The sequence below is a fragment of the Ostrea edulis genome, chromosome 9, assembly GCF_947568905.1.
Source record: "Ostrea edulis chromosome 9, xbOstEdul1.1, whole genome shotgun sequence".
Taxonomy (NCBI): Eukaryota; Metazoa; Mollusca; class Bivalvia; order Ostreida; family Ostreidae; genus Ostrea; species Ostrea edulis.
The window spans coordinates 75,357,601-75,375,858 of NC_079172.1; positions in this window are offsets into that span (position 1 = coordinate 75,357,601).

Consider the following 18,258-nt stretch of genomic DNA (forward strand, 5'->3'; position numbering starts at 1 on the left):
TAGCATGCCAAAACCAAATATAGGCGATTTCTATTACCCTCTATATTTAAGTAGTCACGGAAACACAAAATGGAATCCTATCAAAAATAATCAGGGTATAAAATGATATTAATCAAGAGGAAATATAATTAGTTCATGTATACTTCAAACCAATTGACGTGTGTGATATGTCTTACTGATTTCGTTTTAATAGATTGTTGATAAAAATTTGTGTCGAAGTCGATATTTGAATTGTTTCGGGTTTGGTTATTGGCATAAATTTTGTATCATAAAATGTGAAAATTGACTGAAATACCCTCATCTCAAGATTTGAAAAATAAGCTTAAATAAACAATAAATAGATGACCAAATAAATAATGGTCAAATAAATGAATAAGTAAGTAAAAGTGATTTTGTCCCCTTCAATGAAATCTCTTTCGTATATTTGCTAAAATTTAGATTTGTTTATCACCTGATTATCACAGTGCTCTATGACAACACACAGATAGGAAGCGTCACTAGATAGGACCGTTACGGTCAATATATCCCCCAAAAATTTCACTTTTAGGTGAAAAACAATTTCAGCCATTTCGGTGCATTTGGATGATTAGGATTAATAAAACATGACTTGACAAATAGTACTCAGAATTCATCGTATTCAAATCTGTTTATTCCGAACATTTTCATTGAAATGAAAAACATGAATGGTTTCATTTTTCAAGTAAGCAACAAGGATACGGCTCTGTAAATAGAGCTGTTGATAGGAACTATTAAAATGCATAGAATTAATTAATCATCTTTATGTTATTATAAATAGGAACTATTAAAATACATAAAATTAATTAATCATCTTTATGTAATTATACTATATCTATATACCAGGTGTTTCTCCCATTTTTTTGTTTACAACATTAAATGATACGTTTTCAATAATTTATCTGTTTCAAAGAATTTTCTCATCTGCTAACACAAATATAAATATTGTTTGGGGCCCCTGTGGTTCTCATCATTGAAATGAAAAATGAGTAAGGATCTTCTCTGAAAACAATTTAAAAAAAAAAAGGTTTGCATATTCTTCGCACTGCGGCCAAAATCACACAATACGCCACTTTCTCATGTGACAGAGCTAGAGTTAAATATTCAGATGAAATAGCAAATTAACGTTTCGTAATATTTAGATAAATTAAATAGACCTTTAAACATGTTAATATACCCAATGCTTATATTATTAATGAACGTAGGTCACAATTTAAAAACAAAGAGAACAAAGATTAAGCACCACAAAATCATGCTGATTTAAACAAAATTCAAAACATATGCTCTGAGCATGCGCAGTTCAAGGAAATACACTATTGACAATCATTCTCTACCCAGAGTTCCTTGCGCTCCTCGCACTACACCTCTGTCAACGGCTTTTTACAGAAATCTTGTAAAAGTTTCTAATATCCAACATTTATGTTTTGGACTAAATATTTAGTCATATTATGAAATGCTTTTGGTGCAATTAAATTGATGCTTACTGTAAATTGTTTAAAATCGCCCTTTTCTGATCCTAAATTTGGAACTACTTCGTAATATCCGTATGAATGTAGAACATTCACGTGGTCGAGATTTAAATGTAAACATGGAATCAAAAGTAAGAAAGGCTGTAAAAATACGATAACACTTGTAAAATAAGAGACAAACAGCTAAATGGTAAATATGTACTTATTCAAGTGCCAGTGGGCTATGTAAAGAGCCTGATGTATCACTTGTTGCCAGAACTTTTAAAGGGAAAGGAAACAGAAAATGATTGTTTATATCATGTGATTATATTGTCACGTGATTCCAAGCGTTGTCAGAGGTGTATGTGAAGCTTGCGTAACGCGCCCTCTGGTGGGAGAATATATTGACGATACTTATTCGTTCGCCTTATGGAACTATTTTTTCAGATTTATTGTTAATGTTATTGCATGAGTAAACAAACAACGATATCATTTTGTAAACTAAGAAATATTTCTGTGAATATTTAGATAAAAAAAAAGCTCATTGGTTATATGCATAAACTCAGTCGTTTTGAGAACCTTCAGGGTAAGGGTTAGACACCTAGTGGGGACACTTTGCTACATACCCAATCTCCAGAGATGCATGGTTTTCTGATACGATTTATTTTGTCTGTTCCAACCATACATACTCCACATCTACAGACGTCTATAAATGTACTGCCCACCTTGTCCCTCCACACATACCCCACATCTACAGACGTCTATAAATGTACAGCCCACCTCGTCCCTCCACATATACCCCACATCTACAGACGTCTATAAATGTACTGCCCACCCCGTCCCTCCACACATACCCCACATCTACAGACGTCTATAAATGTACTGCCCACCCCGTCCCTCCACACATACCCCACATCTACAGACGTCTATAAATGTACTGCCCACCCCGTCCCTCCACACATACCCCACATCTACAGACGTCTATAAATGTACTGCCCACCCCGTCCCTCCACACATACCCCACATCTACAGACTTCTATAAATGTACAGCCCACCCCGTCCCTCCACATATACCCCGCATCTACAGACGTCTATAAATGTACTACTCCGTCCCTCCACATATACCCCACATCTACAGACTTCTATGAATGTACTGCCTGCCCCGTCCCTCCACACATACTCAACATCTACAGACTTCTATAAATGTACAGCCCACCCCGACCCTCCAAACATACCCCACATCTACAGACGCCTATAAATGTACTGCCCACCTCGTCAATCCACATATATCCCACATCTACAGACGTCTATAAATGTACTGCCCACCCCGTCCCTCCACATATACCCCACATCTACAGACGTCTATAAATGTACTACTCCGTCCCTTCACATATACCCCACATCTACAGACGTCTATAAATGTACTACTCCGTCCCTTCACATATACCCCACATCTACAGACTTTTATAAATGTACAGCCCACATCGTCCCTTCACATATACCCCACATCTACAGACGTCTATAAATGTACTGCCCCGTCCCTCCACATATACACCATATCTACAGACTTCTATAAATGTACTGTCCACCCCGTCCCTCCACACATACTCAACATCTACAGACTTCTATAAATGTACTGCCCACCCCATCCCTCCACACATACCCCACAACTACAGACGTCTATAAATGTACTACTCCGTCCCTTCACATATACCCCACATCTACAGACGTCTATAAATGTACTGCCCCGTCCCTCCACATATACACCATATCTACAGACTTCTATAAATGTACTGCCCACCCCGTCCCTCCACATATACCCCGCATCTACAGACGTCTATAAATGTACTACTCCGTCCCTCCACATATACCCCACATCTACAGACTTCTATGAATGTACTGCCTGCCCCGTCCCTCCACACATACTCAACATCTACAGACTTCTATAAATGTACAGCCCACCCCGACCCTCCAAACATACCCCACATCTACAGACGCCTATAAATGTACTGCCCACCTCGTCCCTCCACATATATCCCACATCTACAGACGTCTATAAATGTACTGCCCACCCCGTCCCTCCACATATACCCCACATCTACAGACGTCTATAAATGTACTACTCCGTCCCTTCACATATACCCCACATCTACAGACGTCTATAAATGTACTACTCCGTCCCTTCACATATACCCCACATCTACAGACTTTTATAAATGTACAGCCCACATCGTCCCTTCACATATACCCCACATCTACAGACGTCTATAAATGTACTGCCCCGTCCCTCCACATATACACCATATCTACAGACTTCTATAAATGTACTGTCCACCCCGTCCCTCCACACATACTCAACATCTACAGACTTCTATAAATGTACTGCCCACCCCATCCCTCCACACATACCCCACAACTACAGACGTCTATAAATGTACTACTCCGTCCCTTCACATATACCCCACATCTACAGACGTCTATAAATGTACTGCCCCGTCCCTCCACATATACACCATATCTACAGACTTCTATAAATGTACTGCCCACCCCGTCCCTCCACATATACCCCACATCTACAGACGTCTATAAATGTACAGCCCACCTCGTCCCTTCACACATACCCCACAACTACAGACGTCTATAAATGTACTACTCCGTCCCTTCACATATACCCCACATCTACAGACTTCTATGAATGTACTGCCTGCCCCGTCCCTCCACACATACTCATCATCTACAGACTTCTATAAATGTACAGCCCACCTCGTCCCTCCACACATACCCCACATCTACAGACGTCTATAAATGTACTACTCCGTCCCTTCACATATACCCCACATCTACAGACGTCTATAAATGTACTACTCCGTCCCTTCACATATACACCATATCTACAGACTTCTATAAATGTACTGCCCACCCCGACCCTCCATACATACCCCACATCTATAGACTTCTATAAATGTACTGCCCCGTCCCTCCATACATACCCCACATCTACAGACTTCTATAAATGAACTGTACACCCCGTCCCTCCACACATACCCCACAACTACAGACGTCTATTAATGTACTACTCCGTCCCTTCACACATACCCCACATCTACAGACGTCTATAATTGTACTGCCCCGTCCCTCCACACATACCCCACATCTATAGACTTCTATAAATGTACTGCCCACCCTGACCCTCCATACATACCCTACATCTACAGACTTCCATAAATGAACTGTCCACCCCGTCCCTCCATATATACCCCACATCTACAGACGTCTATAAATGTACTACTCCGTCCCTTCACATATACCCCACATCTACAGACTTCTATGAATGTACTGCCTGACCCGTCCCTCCACACATACTCATCATCTACAGACTTCTATAAATGTACAGCCCACCTCGTCCCTCCACACATACCCCACAACTACAGACGTCTATAAATGTACTACTCCGTCCCTTCACATATACCCCACGTCTACAGACGTCTATAAATGTACTACTCCGTCCCTTCACATATACCCCACGTCTACAGACGTCTATAATTGTACTGCCCCGTCCCTCCACACATACCCCACATCTACAGACTTCTATAAATGTACTGCCCTCCCTGACCCTCCATACATACCCTACATCTACAGACTTCTATAAATGAACTGTCCACCCCGTCCCTCCATATACATGTATACCCCACATCTACAGACGTCTATAAATGTACTACTCCGTCACTATACATATACCCCACATCTACAGACTTCTATGAATGTACTGCCTGCCCCGTCCCTCCACACATATTCAACATCTACAGAGGTCTATAAATGTACAGCCCACCCCGTCCATCCACATATACCCCGCATCTACAGACTTCTATAAATGTACTAATGATCTCCGCCAGTCCATGTGTCAGTTAGTGCAAGTTTTTGCTTTTATTCGTCGTATATCACCCCCATGCACGTGCACACACCTGTAATTGTCTTGGTACTAACTTTGTTGTGATACGCCAGTAGATTTACTTATCCGCACACCTGATTATTGTAAATTACTGACTGTGTTCCCCATTTGCATAGTTTATGTTTTGGACGAGTATTCTTGTTTTAAAGTAATGGCGTAGTTATTTATTGGTAAATATTTCCACTAAACAATTCGTTAATAATTCAGTTAAGATACACCTTTCACAAGTCTCGTTTGTGATTTCAGTGAATTCGCGCCGTAATGACGTGTTCGCATGTCCCCGTCTTTCACGCTATCTTTATGATCTTGCGTTTATTAACCAACAAACGCCCATGAGTATTGTTACGGAAGAGCTCCTCATGTTTACTCTGACTTCTGGCAAAAACTAATAAATACACTCCACAATTAGCCTCACGTCGTTTTGTTAATTATTGAAGTCAATAGGTACAAATTTGAAAAAAAGCATTACCTTAATTAAAGATAGCACTAATACCGAGGCTGTGCAATCTTCCCGAACAGGGACTTGTGGGAATGAAAGGACTTGTGGGAATGAAGTCAAGAAGAAGAGATAATTTCTTGGGACGATTTACAGTCTCCAAGAGATTACATACATTTTTATTTAATGATGTTTGTCTGATGCCTATCTCAGTATTGTGCACATCACAGTATCATGCCGGGGTCAGTCTGTCGGTCAGATTGGTTTGCGTATAGATGTAACTGATACTGCTGCGAGGAACCTGTCACGTGATACGCCTATCTAATCATTCAATTATAATACGAAAACGAAAGGAAGAGATAATTCGAACTACATTATACATTTTCATTTAGATATGATATGGCATGGAACAATGTCTGCTAGGAAAGCATTGCAGAATTGTGTTTAATGATGAAAGAATAAATAAAACATCAACCGCAGTGCTGAAAGGAAAGCTTTTTGTTCTTAAATCCAGTGTACACATAGAATTTACCTGTGTTTGTGTGTTACTTGTCACGTTTCAAAACCACGTACTGAATTTGACACCAAAATATCTAAGCCTGGTTACACAGTTTTCCCGTCTTACAAAAATTTATATTTTATTTTCATTTTTAAAAAGAGAATTGTGATGAAAACATTGATTTTATAAATCAAACCATCCCGTGTTATCTTGTCTCTGGTTCAACCAGCGGCTGTGGTGAGGTGGAATCAGCATCAATGCATGCAAGGTTAGTTTCTACTTTCTTGGTTTTAGCTCTTTATCGTTTTTCATTTCCTAAAATTGAAATATAAATAATTTCCGACGAAAAGATGATAAATTTACAGGTCTATTTACATCCACGTGATGTACTTCCAATTTAAATAATTGTAAAATAAATGAAAAAATTATATCTACATGTATATATGTATTTGAATTTGAATTTGCATGAAGCATTATCAGTCTCATAAATTTGTATCCTATATCGAATAATTTCTAAATTTGTTTTAAATTGATGAATGCGTAAAGATGTAAATATATTTTTAGCTTGTATATGCACGCTCGATGTGAAGACAACATGGCTCCAGTGGATGGTGAATTTACGAGGTGGGGATTCTACACACGACCACGTCTTTTAATCCCGTTATTGAACTTCAGTTTATGATGAGGTGCAATAAAATGTATACTTCCTACACTTGTATGGCAATATTCCATTATCACCTGCGGGCGGTGTATATGTCTCTCAACAGATTCGATACACATGAGCAAGTTCTTAGTATGGTCAATTTTTAAAGGGAGACAGGCTACTGACAGACAAACAAGTTAATGATAAAGGGCTTCAACAGTCTCGTTTAAAGTCAGCATTTTGTAAATTCTATAGTCGTTTTTATGATCTGATTTGCAAACACATGTACAATCTGTTACTGGGTCAAATCCTGCCCGATACGTTTTATTCAAATTTGTAAGCCATTCTTCGCATGCTGATTTTGTCTACGAATTTCTTTGTTTACCTGATCAAGATATAGGTCTTACAACGGGTGTGACCGGTCAACAGGGGATGCTTACTCCTCCTAGCCTAGGTTTACGATGGGTGTGACCGGTCAACAGGGGATGCTTACTCCTCCTACGTGACCGGTCAACAGGGGATGCTTACTCCTCCTAGGCGACTGATCCCACCTGCAGTGTGTCTGGGATCCGTGTTTGCCCAACTTTCAATTTAATATTCTTTTTAGGATTTATGAGGTTTATTACTTTTCGTTGTCTTCATCTTTTTTATACACTTAGTAGTATATAAATTAAGTATGGTTCCACGTAAAAATCAGGCAAAATCGCATTTTCGTGATAAGTCCATGTTCACGAAATGAACCCAAACTTAGCATACTAACTCACCGTAATATGTTTGGCAAATAAACAAAGTAGTTTTGATTTATTTCGCCTTGTTCCAAAATTATGGACAGATAATTATGGAGAAATATGTTCGTAACAAATATATGTCTGTGCTCATTTGTTCCTTTATCATGTTTATGCCTTGTTTGGGGTTACACTTTTAAAAAAGAATGATTTTGAAATAAAAATTTTAAGCTTCAAAGAACTCTTCTATGTACATTTTTCAGTATACAGTTTATAAAGGATCTAAACTTACAAGTTGCAACTGTTAAAAAATCTTATAGATAATGGAATGTATTGATGAAATAATTAAGAATTCATTTTCAATTCACTTTACAGACTACATGGATTATGTAAAACAGTTGTTTTGTCATCTAAAAGCAACCTGTAATCATACTTGGTAAAAGATAGTGCCATAGACATGATAAATGAGTCAACTTACATTTTTTAAACTACATTATTGAATTTTAAAACAATCCCATTTCTACATTACATGTATTTTCATAAAATTATATAAAGTCAATATAAACTGTTCAAATTTTACAATATTAATGACACAAATGTCTGCAGTTTCTGTTCTCATTTTTATTTTTTCCTGAACAAACATATATATTATACGACTGTAAAAACGTACATTTCACTAAAAGTTTTTGTTCCACTCTTACAAAGGATTCATAAGGAAATCAAGTGCTAAAAAGTTTTATTTTAAAATTTGAGCCATATCATGTTTCTAGAATTGTTAGTCAAAGTTTAAAATGTCCAGATGCTTTGTAATAAATGTATTCGAGCAACCTACAACGTACGTCGTTGACCAGCCTCACAAGAGTTGTTGATAGGTGAATTTCAAAATGAAAAACAATTGCCAACCAAGCATTTTTTCTTTAATCTGTTAATTACCAACAAACTCACAACTATCCAGCCAAAAATACTTGCAAGTTAAACTCTCCATTCAGTGCAAAATATCCTATAAAGACCGGTCTAATAAGTTGTTTACAAAAACCTGAGGAAATCTGAAAGACATGGGTTAATAATAAACGGACTTTCGATCCCGACCCAAAATGCTATGCATCGTTTCTTGCATTTACATCTATAGACATATCATTATGGTATGTAAACACATAAAGAAGATTATTTTAGATATTTATAAATATGATAATTACTAGAACATGACAAAAAAGTGTGCTTGTTGAATAGTTTGTAAGTAGAAGAAAATTTAAAAACATGAAAATATATTATTTTCCCGCCATTTTTCACAATCTTCATATATTTTTTTCCGAGTACAGTAAAAACTTTCAAAAAAAATATTGAGTAAAAATTATTCAATAGCATGTACTTTATTCGTCTAATTATAAAACTTTTTTGAAAGTGTTTGCTGTTTCGAGAAAAATGGTCTTAAAGTTGGAATGTTTTTCCGTTAGAAAATCCTTTCGTTAACTACAGGAACGGTTACCATGGTAACACATAACAAATACTCACTATGACAACAGAAATTCGTAAACAGTAGCCTTCTTCTTCATTTTATATAAGCCATTTGAAAATGTATGATCTTTTCATTTAACAAAACCTTTAAGAATATATAGCATTTTTATGAGTCAATTTTGGTCAAAACATGGGTATTCTATTTTTAGTAACACAGCTCTGTGAAGGTGCGTCATATGAAAAAAATATTATCACCGAATGATTTCCTATAAACAATGTTACTATATATATAAGTATCGGCTCGATCCCTGACGGTCGACTTATCACCCTCTGCCTGATTTTTACATGGAACCATACTTAAAGAAACATCTCTTTTCTTTCTTCTAGAAATTCCCATTGCCACTCAAATTTTATGTCCTATATTCAAAAATACAAAGTTAAAAAAAACTAAATCTTGCTCATTTTGGTTTTTTTTTTCTAAGTCAGTTTTAAAATAATGGTCCAACGATGTGCAAAATAGCACGGCTTGCTAATTATCTTTTCTTATTTTCTGTTAAATGAGGCAAAAGGTCGACAGATGGGTTCTCATACTACATCAATATCAAATGATTATAATTTGAAAAATGAATTTTTCATTTGATTTAAAGTACAAGAAATAAATTACAATGCCGTTATCTTTCAGTGAAGCATGAAAAATTAAAATAGAGGTTATATAATGTTTTCCATGAAAAAATATTGATGTGTTAAATGAACCACCACAATTCTGCCTTGAAATTCACCAATGTTTTGCTATATGATATTATGAACTCCTTTTCATTGGTAAATGCAAATAGGATGCATGGCACTAGGAAGGGAGTTACCTCCAAGTTCTTGATCCGCGCCTTCTCCTCTATGCGAGTATTCATCAAATTTTGTAAAGCAACACGATAGGCAGATGGTTTGTCATTAAAAAAATGTGGTGCAATAAAATGAGTTGATATATCATTATGTATTCATGTCATTATACATATATGATGATTAGACCTAATTAAGAACGTCATCATTCGATGCTGTTCTGCAAGTCAAACTAAGCCACATGCCACTACCGTCTCACACAATGAAAATGTGAAATTCGTGAAACTTCATCTTGATTTTAGCGATTCACACCAGATTTATCTTTACTGTTTTATTCAAGCAAAACGTATCACGTGGAACTTCAATTAGCAGGATTGTTATGATAACCGTACACTACATTCGCGAACGTGGGTAGTCATGCCTCTTTAGGTACTTTTATTCAATCAAATGAAAGTAGAAAATATATATTTACAATAGATACTTTTATTCAATTAAATGAAGTAGAAAATAACTATTTACAGTACATGGTTCAACGTGAGCTTCGTGAGACAATTCAAACTAGACAAGTCTATTGATGTTTATGTAAAACTTCCAGGCGTTATTTTTACCCTTAAAGCATCTTGAACAATTGTTTTGTTGAACTTATACGAACTTTGGCATCGTTCTTCTTAATAAATACACCGTCACGAGAGTACAGCCATTCCGTTGTGAAGGACCTGACTAAATATGTTGATGTGAATTTGGTTTAGGGAGTTATAGAAAATATTCCTGCATTTTTGGTTTAAATAGATGTTGATAGCTCCAAGTCAGCACAATGTCACAAATCATTCTGTCTTCTACATTTGATTTGGCCTCAAGACCATGAACTAAAAATATACTTAAGTCAAAATTTTTATTACTTATAACTTATGTTTCTCTACCAAAGATTTAAAAAAAAAAACGACCCGCCGTTATATATATATATATATAATAAATACAAATTAAACATACACTGAAATTTTTTTTTTGTTTATGAAAATTATTTCAAAAGTTAGTTGGGTTCGAAATTTAGACTGTTCAGAGTCTATTCTCAATTTATGATCTCGGGGCCTGGTCACACCTCAGAGACAGGTATGAATTTAAAATTGTTTTAAAGTATCATTGCATAATACGTTAAGCATTAACATTTCATATTTCTCAATGTAACTGTCAGCTCAGAGTTCTTATATCATAAGGCAATAATGGTTATGATTGATGTACTTCCGGGGAAGACAACTGTGACTGAATTTGTCCCAACATCTCCGTGTTATATGTACACTGAGGTAGTTATTTAGGTGAAAAGTTTTCCCATAAAATATGGTATAAACCAGGCAAAGCAACGCGGTTGTCAAATTTGGTCTCCATTTTATAAACAGTGGCATACTTCAAGGTCATTATTAATTCATCAGAATTACCTATTTTAAACGGTGAACCAGTGAGGCGAAACCTGGCTAAACGTGTCGGAATCTGAGAGTAATAAATAATTCCAAATCGAACGTTGGTCTTTCGCCGGGTAATTTCATGGTGTATTGGTCGAGATTCATTACATGAGTTTCCAAAGCAATGATTGCGGAGTGATTTCTCATAACGACAATTCATTATTGATGACAATATGGGGTTATTGCGTTAAGTTAGCGGTACTATCAATTATCTACTTGTAAGTGACATTTATGTTATATTTGGAACCTGTCACCCGTTGACATATACCCTTAATATTGTCACTAGGGGGACCGGAATCACAGAATCTTTTCTTGTAAGAGTTAATATATATTTCATGAGATCCATATCGCTATGTCCAAGGATGTGTACATGCGGCTCTACTGAGAAAAAATAAATAAATGCCGATTCCATTCTTATGAATACAAGTCAGCATCATTAATAAATAAAATGTTTCTCATTCCATACTAATTAAAAAAACAACAACTGACTCTCCCTCTCTTGTAAAATATTTTGACCTCTTTTGCTATAATATTATATCATATTGGTGCAAAACCTTATCCAGCTACCAAATGTTTCTTAAACGTACATGTATATATGCCGTATTAACAGTATTTTTATGTTGGAAACCAAACCAAATTTTGTCATTATGATAAACTATTAAAGATGGTAAATTCTGACGAATTATTAATTGGTATTACCGAAATAATGGTCTATATTTAATGCAAGAAGGAAACAGTAATTTCTTAATATATATATATATATTACACATGACCCACATTTAATCAATAAATTAATTAATAAAAAGTGTAATTAATTAAATGTGGATCATGTGTACTTAGTTATCGTTGGATATATTTTTTTACTATTTACCTATACCGTGGACTTTTTCTGCAATTTTAATATATATATATATATATATATATATATATATATATATATATGAATGATAAAATTATGGTGGGTGTGCACAAGTGCGCAAGAAAAGTATTATCAGAAGAAAATTTCTTTCTAATATGTTGTTGCATTAAAATTGATTTGATATTTAACATGAACTTTAACTACCCTAGATACGTACATCACTTAAACTGGTTCTCCCTACCCAGTATGACTGTTTTTCATGGTTGCAGGCTGTTCACGCCTTTGTGTCGCTATAATTGTTTACTTCCTAAGTTCGACTTTTAGATTTAGTAACTTATTGACAACTTGAGAGGAAATACTCGTACTTGTGCTCGTTTCGAAAATATTAGAATAAACTCGGTTTTTCTGATCCTTTAGCTACCTAGTATATGTAACTGTAAACCTAGTTTTAATTTGTTTCTATTTTTTCTTGATCTTTCTCTTCGTTTGCTCATGCTTGTATTTGTAAATTTGTACTGCATCTCATGTATCACTTCTGTGATCTGTGTGTAATGAATGAACTTGACATCACGTGATCATAAATATTTTGAAATGGGGCGTCTATTATCCGACTTTGAGAGTAAATGAATAGAGATTACTTTATAATCCGATTGAGTTAAATTGCATAATTTGCATGAAGTGTATAACTTACATACCTTATTTATAAACAACCACAAACTATATCCACATATAATATATAGAGCTCGCGGTGGGTGTGACCGGTCGACAGGGAATGCTTACTCCTACTAGGCAGGCACCTGATCCCACCTCTGGTGTGTCTAAGGGTCCGTGTTTGTTCAACTTATATAGGAGTTATGAGATTGAACAACTGTTCGTTATCTTCACCCTTCATCCAACTAATACGCCACATATAACTTGAATGTTTAAGTATGACATGTTCAATGCATATCATCACTTTAACCCTCGTCTTGAACTTAATGTGTAAAATATATTTTCTATTAGCTTATTGCTAAATAAAATTAAGAAGATTTTTGTTGTTGTTGAAATTCCACAATTGATTTATAAAAATCACATGGACGGCCGAAGGAAAGTCTATTTATGGAGGATCAGATTTATAAGCGATGTGGGGGGTTATACTACATCAACCGGATGTGACGTAAAACAATACATGGCTGTCAAGTCACAACGTGAGATGGTCACTCTTCCCGGCTACCTAGCACAAATGTACCAAGTAAAGTACTGACAAATCAGAACAACAGCCTGGCTCGTCTCCCTGGAAGCTTTTTATAAGATAGAGAAATGACAGCCAGATTCGGACGTCCATTGGTCTCACTACTCAGTTAGTTTTGCTAAACAGGATAAAGGTCCTCCAAAAAAACAAACATAAGCGCAAAAGGTAGAATCTTATTCACATGCTTTTATTTCTTGATAAAAATCTCAATGAAGGTAGAGAGAGAGAGAGAGAGAGAGAGAGAGAGAGAGAGAGAGAGAGTTAGAGAGAGAGAGAGTTGGATAATATCATCCACAATAACCACACAGTCTAACTGAACATTGTCTTCAGCGGTTAGTGGAAGTTAAAAGTATTTGACAACTGAGACAAGACTCCTGGCCTCAGGATTATGTAACAAACTCATGTCAGTACTTTAAGATGTTTATTGCTTTTGAACTGAAACTCTTAATTTACAGACACTAAAAATTTGATGAAACAATATCAAATAGCAATTCTATTTTTGAATGATTGTCTTCTAGATCATTTCATTTCAATATTCAGATTTTTACTTAAGCGTCAGGCGGTTCATGATCCTGGGATCTGAGCCATAAATGAGGAGAGTTTAACCCCAATCTCAATCAGGTCATACACTTCGAGGTCATACAACTGAGATAAGTTTAATTCTGATTTCGAGGTATATGTATACAAATGAAACCATTTTATTTCTTTAATTTTTCTAATTTTTGTATATTTTTAAACACAGCATATATTCACATGATGTGAGAAGTGGAGAGTTCCCCACAGTTACACACTCATAGTCCTGGAAGCTGGAATCACGATATATTTTCATTATAAGGAGTTGAGCTCACGTTCACGATATATTTTCATTATAAGGTTAGGGTTAGGGTTAGAGTTATAAGGAGCTGAGCTCCCGTTTTTTCTAAAATCACAATCAAGAAATTTGAATTCAAGAAGAAGCAAATAATATTTTAAAGAAACGCACCATAATTTTTACTGGGTTGATCTATCCAATGTTTGAATCAAATGTTATTTTATAGATATATTCAGATATCAAGCATGTTATATACATATAGGTAGCAGAAAATTCATATATAAAGCTATATATATATAAAGCAGGAAATTCAAATAACAAGAATTTTAGATCCATGAATAGCAGAAAATTAAAATAACATTTTTTTTTTTTTATTTTTTTTTTTTTTTTTTTTTAGATCTATTGATAGCAGATATCAAGACTAATACCAACAATGCAGCTCATTTTAAGTGCATGTACATGTATAAATGATTTATATTGGTAAACACATTCACAAACAATCAAAATATTTGTGAAACGCGAATTTATAAATTTGAAATGACATATTTTCATTGCGAGATAAAGATAAACCAGGGAATCAGATGTATAACGACTACAAACAAGAGCCAACGAATGTAAATAATGAGCAGTAACCAAAACTCTAACGACGATAAGGTTCAGAGCACATCACAAAGCATAAAGACACTAAGGTACCCGTGGACAGATTAAATACCGGATTTGTCACAAAAAGGCTGTTTACATCTCGTTTGCTACTGTGACAAAGGAGAGGAGGGCGAGACTTTACCTGTAATAAAATTACCGGCGTGTCAGGTGACGGGGAATTGTAAAGAACTACACGGGTTGACGACATTGCACAGGTGGTTGTGTGTTTAGGGAAGAGACACGCGACTCCGCCATCACTGGAAGGTGTTCGGGGTGATCGTAGTACTACTGCCCCCGGGGACCGCTGTATCTGTGTGACTACGAGACTAATGTCTCCACATCAACACGATCAAATTGACAGTGCTAATGTTGCTATTGAAATATTTATGTCGCAATTTACGATCACTTGGGTGAATTGTAAAATTACGTATTGTCATCGTGTTTCCATTAAGAATTGCTCTAAATCCTTCATTTTCACTATCATGAAAATACAATTTGACTGGAAATGAAACTTTATAATTTACTTTTTAATAATTTGACACAACGTGATATGGCCTTCTATATTCATTCTTGTCAACAAAATGATTTTCGTAAATTATGAAAATCGGTTTATTCTTATCCTAAACATCTATATATTTATTTTGTGGACATCTGTGGAGTTTGATTTTGGTTTGATAGAAGAGTTATCTTCAGGAAGAAATCTACATATGTAATTAATATCTATTTAAAAAATAAATATTTAGGAAAAATTATCAATGACTACAGAACAGGACAACAACGTAGGTGTGACGAAAATATACCGCATGATAGTCTAAAACACCGCATGATAGTCTAAAACACCGCACGGTAGTCTAAAACACCTGTTGATGGTATTAGTACTTTGGACTGAACAGTGTATAAGGATCTCAATGTAAACAGAACAAAAAAATCTTCAGATTCTTGTTTATTTGTTTATTTTATCAATGAAACATTTAGATATCATCTTAAAATGAGGTCAACAACGCCATAATTTTCATCAAGGAAATTAATCTCTCGTTTTATCATTATTTTTGAAAGTACGAATTGATATATCAAGATGACTTTATCTACAATATTAAAATAATAATATCTATAATATTCTTCTGGCAAAAATAATGCGATACTGACCCTTACCTGTAACAAAACTTGGGGAGCTGGAATTTGTCTTAATCATCATCGCTTGTTAGAAGTCCCTCTCTGGAGCCGTACATGTGTAATTCAATACACCAAAGACGACTAAAATACATGTGTAATTCAAGAGACACAAAGGACGACTAAAATACATGTATATGACCCTGATCTGGTATATGCAGAGTGGTCTCCCGTTGTTTTATCCTTATCCTTTTCTACTCTTTCACTTACTTCTCGAGACTGTTATTCTGTGTATATATATTCAACTGCTTTATATATATATATATATATATATATATATATATATATATATAATTTTATTATTATTATTATTATATATATATATGATATAGTTTATTCACCAATCAAGGGCCCTCGGGGGGCATGTACATGTTAACAGGCAATTAATAATAATCATATAATTATATATATATATATATATATATATATATATATATATATATATATATATATATTGTCAAATTTTCCGGACGACCTGTTCTTTCTTCAGGACGACAAAATCTTTACATAGAAATGAAAAATATATTTCAAAATATGAAAATGCAAACTAGCGATAAAATTAACGTACATAAGCTGAGAACAAAGAGAACGTCACCATATTGAAATGTTCGAGTGTAAAATGGGGCAATAAAAAATGCCTGCTCTGAACGAGCGTCAAGACTGGACACATATAGATATATAATTTGATTACTGACGTTAGATTTTAGATTTTAATGTTAATGCTTTGATCATTAGTTCGGTTTGTAGTTCAATGGATACAATACGCATGCTCTTACTTCCAGTTTAGAATTCTGGAATCATGACAGATAAATTTTAGCTTTCATTGTCTTTTATGTATGTACTCTGATGTCACGAGCTATTATGAACTAAAATTCTGTTTTAAATCCAGGTCTCGTGGGTGTTGTTTAATTTCATTCTAAGTGTCATCCTTATGGAAAACTTTAAAACAAATGACACTTACACAAAGTGAGAATTCTATCAACGACAATACTGCGCTTTAGTTGAAGTAAAAAAAAGTCTACTTAAGATAATAAACTGGCGCTACTCCCGAACCGTGCCGTGGCATTTGTAACTACGAAAAGCTTTCCTTGGGGACATAACGAACAACGCCATCTAGATATATTTTAGAAAAAACTGGATTTTTATTGTGACTCTTGTGTAATCGCCGTGTCGTCAACTCGTATGATTAGTGTAAAAGCCGGACCCCTGGGGTAGCCGCATGCAGCGGATAATTTACACCTCATTGGTCGACCTTATTGTTTCTCGTTCTCCGGTGAATTGAAGTCTCATAATGTTCACGATTCTTTATTATTGTGTTGAACAAGAAGAAGGCAATCTGCAAAAAAGAAATGGTTTGTAGAATGTACCCAAATGAAAAATGGCAATCTCTAAAATTAAGTTTACTAGAGCATTTTTAGAGAGATTAATTGTGATTTATTTCTCTCAAATTAATTCTACACTTTTGGGAATGCAGTTTTAATTTCGGCGATAATTGTTATCACGAAAAACTTACATAGGGGAATATTCGTGTAAGTAACCAATTTTTTATTATATTGTGAATTTTCTATATTGAAGAATAATCTACTGTGAGAAATGTACTATAAATATTACTGAGAAAAATAAGGATACAGAAAATTTTAATTTATATTACAAAATATTTTTCTCTAGATTAATTTATGATATAAACTATGAAACACGTGAAATACTTTGAAAATAATCTTGAATTCATAAATTCTTATTACGATATGTAGAGAGAATGAAATAAAATGTGTATGAAATAGAATGATATAAAAGGTACCTAGCATATGTGATGATAGAAGTCAATTGTCACTTTTCTATTTACAGAGAGCATCAGAATACCGTAAACAACCAGAATTCTGCTATTTGATAACGGTATTGCAAATCAATCAGCCAGAAGAGCCATTGATATGGCGAGATGAAGAGAACATGTGTTCGGTAAATTATCAATGACCCTTCGCCGTCTGCGATTGGTCCGTCATTTCCCTTGGATAATGCCCCGTTGGACGGAAGGCGTTCATATTTCAATCAACTCTTCAAAAGCGCGATTCTGATTGGCTAACTAG